Below are 7,002 nucleotides of genomic sequence, written 5' to 3'. Positions count from 1 at the left end.
ATCCCAGGTATTCCTTAAAGAGGTGGGGTTTCAAGTGTCTCCGGAAGGTGGTGAGTGACTCTGCTGTCCTGGCGTTGTGAGGGAGCTTTTTCCACCATTGGGGTGCCAGAGCAGCGAACAGTTTTGACTGGGCTGAGCGGGAACTGTGCTTCCGCAGAGGTAGGGTGGCCAGCAGGCCAGAGGTGGATGAACGCAATGCCCTTGTTTGGGTGTAGGGACTGATCAGAGCCTGAAGGTAAGGAGGTGCCGTTCCCCTCACAGCTCCGTAGGCAAGCACCATGGTCTTGTAGCAGATGCGAGCTTCAACTGGAAGCCAGTGGAGTGTGCGGAGGGGCGGGTTGACGTGAGAGAACTTGGGAAGGTTGAACACCAGACGGGCTGCGGCATTCTGGATGAGTTGTAGGGGTTTAATGGCACAGGCAGGGAGCACAGCCAACAGCGAGTTGCAGTAATCCAGACGGGAGATGACAAGTGCCTGGATTGGGACCTGTGCCGCTTCCTGTGTAAGGCAGGGTCGTACTCTCCGAATGTTGTAGAGCATGAACCTGCAGGATCGGGTCACCGCCTTGATGTTGGCGGAGAACGACAGGGTGTTGTCCAGGGTCACGCCAAGGCTTTTTGCACTCTGGGAGGAGGACACAACGGAGTTGTCAACCGTGATGGCAAGATCATGGAACGGCAGTCCTTCCCCGGGAGGAAGAGCAGCTCCGTCTTGCCGAGGTTCAGCTTGAGGTGGTGATCCGTCATCCACACTGATATGTCTGCCAGACATGCAGAGATGCGATTCGCCACCTGGTTATCAGAAGGGGGAAAGGAGAAGATTAGTTGTGTCGTCTGCGTAGCAATGATAGGAGAGGCCATGTGAGGATATGACAGAGCCAAGTGACTTGGTGTATAGCGAGAATAGGAGAGGGCCTAGAACTGAGCCCTGGGGGGACACCAGTGGTGAGAGCACGTGGTGCGGAGACAGATTCTCGCCACGCCACTTGGTAGGAGCGACCTGTCAGGTAGGACGCAATCCAGGAGTGAGCCGCGCCGGAGATGCCCAACTTGGAGAGGGTGGAGAGGAGGATCTGATGGTTCACAGTATCAAAGGCAGCAGACAGGTCTAGAAGGACAAGAGCGGAGGAGAGAGAGTTAGCTTTAGCAGTGCGGAGAGCCTCCGTGACACAGAGAAGAGCAGTCTCAGTTGAATGACCAGTCTTGAAACCTGACTGGTTTGGATCAAGAAGGTCATTCTGAGAGAGATAGCAAGAGAGTTGGCTAAAGACGGCACGCTCAAGAGTTTTGGAGAGAAAAGAAAGGGATACTGGTCTGTAGTTGACATCAGAGGGATCGAGTGTAGGTTTTTTGAGAAGGGGTGCAACTCTCGCTCTCTTGAAGACGGAAGGGACATAGCCAGCGGTCAAGGATGAGTTGATGAGCGAGGTGAGGTAAGGGAGAAGGTCACCGGAGATGGTCTGGAGAAGAGAGGAGGGGATAGGGTCAAGCGGGCATGTTGTTGGGCGGCCGGCCGTCACAAGTCACAAGATTTCATCTGGAGAGAGAGGGGAGAAAGAAGTCAAAGCATAGGGTAGGGCAGTGTGAGCAGGACCAGCAGTGTCATTTGACTTAACAAACGAGGATCGGATGTCGTCAACCTTCTTTTCAAAATGGTTGACGAAGTCATCCACAGAGGGGGGGGAGGGGGAGGAGGATTCAGCAGGGAGGAGAAGGTGGCAAAGAGCTTCCTAGGGTTAGAGGCAGATGCTTGGAATTTAGAGTGGTAGAAAGTGGCTTTAGCAGCAGAAACAGAGGAAGAAAATGTAGAGAGGAGGGAGTGAAAAGATGCCAGGTCCGCAGGGAGTCTAGTTTTCCTCCATTTCTGCTCGGCTGCCCGGAGCCCTGTTCTGTGAGCTCGCAATGAGTCGTCAAGCCACGGTGCAGGAGGGGAGGACCGAGCCGGCCGGGAGGATAGGGGACATAGAGAGTCAAAGGATGCAGAAAGGGAGGAGAGGAGGGTTGAGGAGGCAGAATCAGGAGATTGGCGGGAGAAGGATTGAGCAGAGGGAAGAGATGATAGGATGGAAGAGGAGAGAGTAGCGGGAGAGAGAGAGTGAAGGTTCCGACGGTGCATTACCATCTGAGTAGAGGCAGAGTGAGTAGTGTTGGAGGAGAGCGAGAGAGAAAAGGATACAAAGTAGTGGTCGGAGACGTGGAGGGGAGTTGCAGTGAGATTAGTAGAAGAACAGCATCTAGGTAAGATGAGGTCAAGCGTATTGCCTGCCTTGTGAGTAGGGGGGGACGGTGAGAGGGTGAGGTCAAAAGAGGAGAGGAGTGGAAAGAAGGAGGCAGAGAGAAATGAGTAAAAGGTAGACGTAGGGAGGTTAAAGTCACCCAGAACTGTGAGGGGTGAGCCATCCTCAGGAAAGGAACTTATCAAGGTGTCAAGCTCATTGATGAACTCTCCAAGGAGAGACAGAACGCGTCTCCTTCCTGAGTGGTATGACAGCTGCGTGGTCCCATAGTGTTTATACTTGCGTACTATTGTTTGTACAGATGAACGTGGTACCTTCAGGCGTTTGGAAATTGCTCCCTTGGATGAACCAGACTTGTGGAGGTCTACAATGTCTTTTCTGAGGTCTTGGATGATTTATTTTGATTTTCCCATGATGTCAAGCAAAGAGGCACTGAGTTTGAAGGTAGGCCTTGAAATACATCCACAGGTACACCTCCAATTGACTCAAATGATGTCAATTAGCCTATCAGAAGCTTCTAAAGCCTTGACATCATTTTCTGGAATTTTTCAAGCTGTTTAAAGGCACAGTCAACTTAGTGTATGTAAACTTCTGACCCACTGGAATTGTGATACAGTGAATTATTAGTGAAATAATCTGTCTGTAAACAATTGTTGTAAAAATTACTTGTGTCATGCACAAAGTAGATGTCCTAACCGACTTGCCAAAACTACAGTTTGTTAACAATACATTTGTGGAGTGGTTAAAAAACGAGTTTTAATGACTCCAACCTAAGTGTATGTAAACTTCCGACTTCAACTGTACAGTGAGGGAAAAAAGTATTTGAGCCCCTGCTGATTTTGTACATTTGCCCACTGACAAAGAAATGATCAGTCTATATATATATATATATATATATATTTTTTTTTTTTTTTTTTTGTTTTTTTTATTTTTTTTATGGTAGGTTTATTTTAACAGTGAGCGACAGAATAACAACAAAAAAATCCAGAAAAACGCATGTCAACATTTTTATAAATTGATTTGCATTTTAATGAGGGAAATAAGTATTTGACCCCCTCTCAATCAGAAACATTTCTGGCTCCCAGGTGTCTTTTTATACAGGTAACGAGCTGAGATAAGGAGCACACTCTTAAAGGGAGTGCTCCTAATCTCTGCTTGTTACCTGTATAAAGACACCTGTCCACAGAAGCAATCAATCAATCAGATTCCAAACTCTCCACCATGGCCAAGACCAAAGAGCTCTCCAAGGATGTCAGGGACAAGATTGTAGACCTACACTAGGCTGGAATGGGCTACAAGACCATCGCCAAGCAGCTTGGTGAGAAGGTGACAACAGTTGGTGCGATTATTCGCAAATGGAAGAAACACAAAATAACTGTCAATCTCCCTCGGCCTGGGGCTCCATGCAAGTTCTCACCTCGTGGAGGTGCAATGATCATGAGGAAGGTGAGGGATCAGCCCAGAACTACACGGCAGGACCTGGTCAATGACCTGAAGAGAGCTGGGACCACAGTCTCAAGGAAAACTATTAGTAACACACTACGCCGTCATGGATTAAAATCCTGCAGCGCACGCAAGGTCCCCCTGCTCATGCCAGCGTATGTCCAGGCCCGTCTGAAGTTTGCCAATGACCATCTGGATGATCCAGAGGAGGAATGGGAGAAGGTCATGTGGTCTGATGAGACAAAAATAGACCTTTTTGGTCTAAACTCCACTCGCCATGTTTGGAGGAAGAAGAAGGATGAGTACAACCCCAATAACACCATCCCAACCGTGAAGCATGGAGGTGGAAACATCATTCTTTGGGGATGCTTTTCTGCAAAGGGGACAGGACGACTGCACCGTATTGAGGGGAGGATGGATGGGGCCATGTATCGCGAGATCTTCGCCAACAACCTCATTCCCTCAGTAAGAGCATTGAAGATGGGTCGTGGCTGGGTCTTCCAGCATGACAACGACCCGAAATACAAAGCCAGGGCAACTAAGGAGTGGCTCCGTAAGAAGCATCTCAAGGTCCTGGAGTGGCCTAGCCAGTCTCCAGACCTGAACCCAATAGAAAATCTTTGGAGGGAGCTGAAAGTCCGTATTGCCCAGCGACAGCCCCGAAACCTGAAGGATCTGGAGAAGGTCTGTATGGAGGAGTGGGCCAAAATCCCTGCTGCAGTGTGTGTAAACCTGGTCAAGACCTACAGGAAACGTATGATCTCTGTAATTGCAAACAAAGGTTTCTTTACCAAATATTAAGTTCTGCTTTTCTGATGTATCAAATACTTATGTCATGCAATAAAATGCAAATTAATTACTTAAAAATCATACAATGTGATTTTCTGGATTTTTGTGTATCAAATACTTGTTCTCCCCACTGTATACATGCCCGTCTGAAGTTTGCCAATGAACATCTGAATGATTCAGAGGAGAACTGGGTGAAAGTGTTGTGGTCAGATGAGACCAAAATGGAGGTCTTTGGCATCAACTCAACTCGCCGTGTTTGGAGGAAGAGGATTGCTGCCTATGACCCCAAGAATACCATCCCCACCATCAAACATGGAGGTGGAAACATTATGCTTTGGGGGTGTTTTTCTGCTAAGGGGACAGGACAACTTCACTGCATCAAAGGGACGATGGATGGGGCCATGTACCGTCAAATCTTGGGTGAGAACCTCCTTCCCTCAGCCAGGGCATTGAAAATGGGTCGTGGATGGGTATTCCAGCATGACAATGACCCAAAACACACGGACAAGGCAACAAAGGAGTGGCTCAAGAAGAAGCAAATGAAGGTCCTGGAGTGGCCTAGCCAGTCTCCAGACCTTAATCCCATAGAAAATCTGTGGAGGGAGCTGAAGGTTTGAGTCAGCCTCGAAACCTTAATGACTTGGAGAAGAACTGCAAAGAGGAGTGGGACAAAATCCCTCCTGAGATGTGTGCAAACCTGGTGGCCAACTACAAGAAACGTCTGACCTCTGTGATTGCCAACAAGGGTTTTGCCACCAAGTACTAAGTCATGTTTTGCAGAGGGGTCAAATACTTATTTCCCTCATTAAAATGCAAATCAATTTATAACATTTTTGACATGCGTTTTTCTGGATTTTTTTATTGTTATTCTGTCTCTGACTGTTCAAATAAACCTCCCATTAAAATTATAGACTGATCATTTCTTTGTCAGTGGGCAAACTTACAAAATCAGCAGGGGATCAAATACTTTTTTCCCTCACTGTATGTATGTATGTATGTATGTATGTTTGTATATATATGTATATATATACAGTGAGGGGAAAAAAGTATTTGATCCCCTGCTGATTTTGTACGTTTGCCCACTGACAAAGAAATGATCAGTCTATAATTTTAATGGTAGGTTTATTTGCACAGTGAGAGACAGAATAACAACAAAAATATCTAGAAAAACGCATGTCAAAAATGTTATAAATTGATTTGCATTTTAATGAGGGAAATAAGTATTTGACCCCTCTGCAAAACATGACTTAGTACTTGGTGGCAAAACCCTTGTTGGCAATCACAGAGGTCAGACGTTTCTTGTAGTTGGCCACCAGGTTTGCACACATCTCAGGAGGGATTTTGTCCCACTCCTCTTTGCAGATCTTCTCCAAGTCATTAAGGTTTCAAGGCTGACGTTTGGCAACTCGAACCTTCAGCTCCCTCCACAGATTTTCTATAGGATTAAGGTCTGGAGACTGGATAGGCCACTCCAGGACCTTAATGTGCTTCTTCTTGAGCCACTCCTTTGTTGCCTTGGCCGTGTGTTTTGGGTCATTGTCATGCTGGAATACCCATCCACGACCCATTTTCAATGCCCTGGCTGAGGGAAGGAGGTTCTCACCCAAGATTTGACGGTACATGGCCCCGTCCATCATCCCTTTGATGCGGTAAAGTTGTCCTGTCCCCTTAGCAGAAAAATACCATTCCAGTCTTGTGTAGGTCTACAATCTTGTCCCTGACATCTTTGGAGAGCTCTTTGGTCTTGGCCATGGTGGAGAGTTTGGAATCTGATTGATTGATTGCTTCTGTGGACAGGTGTCTTTTATACAGGTAACAAAATGAGATTAGGAGCACTCCCTTTAAGAGTGTGCTTCTAATCTCAGCTCGTTGCCTGTATAAAAGACACCTGGGAGCCAGAAATCTTTCTGATTGAGAGGGGGTCAAATACTTATTTCCCTCATTAAAATGCAAATCAATTTACAACATTTTTGACATGCGTTTTTCAGGATATTTTTGTTGTTATTCTGTCTCTCACTGTTCAAATAAACCTACCATTAAAATTATAGACTGATCATTTCTTTGTCAGTGGGCAAACGTACAAAATCAGCAGGGGATCAAATACTTTTTTCCCTCACTGTATGTATATATATATATATATATATATATATATATATATATATATATATACAGTGGGGGAAAAATGTATTTAGTCAACCACCAATTGTGCAAGTTCTCCCACTTAAAAAGATGAGAGAGGCCTGCAATTTTCATCATAGAAAAAAAAATCCAGAAAATCACATTGTAGGATTTTTAATGAATTTATTTGCAAATTATGGTGGAAAATAAGTATTTGGTCAATAACAAAAGTTTCTCAATACTTTGTTATATACCCTTTGTTGGCAATGACACAGGTCAAATGTGTAAGTCTTCACAAGGTTTTCACACACTGTTGCTGGTATTTTGGCCCATTCCTCCATGCAGATCTCCTCTAGAGCAGTGATGTTTTGGGGCTGTCGCTGTGCAACACGGACTTTCAACTCCCTCCAAAGAT

The sequence above is a fragment of the Coregonus lavaretus genome (assembly GCF_964263955.1).
Source record: "Coregonus lavaretus genome assembly, contig: HAP1_SCAFFOLD_711, whole genome shotgun sequence".
In the NCBI taxonomy this organism is placed as follows: Eukaryota; Metazoa; Chordata; class Actinopteri; order Salmoniformes; family Salmonidae; genus Coregonus; species Coregonus lavaretus.
Note: the sequence above shows the minus strand (reverse complement) of the source record.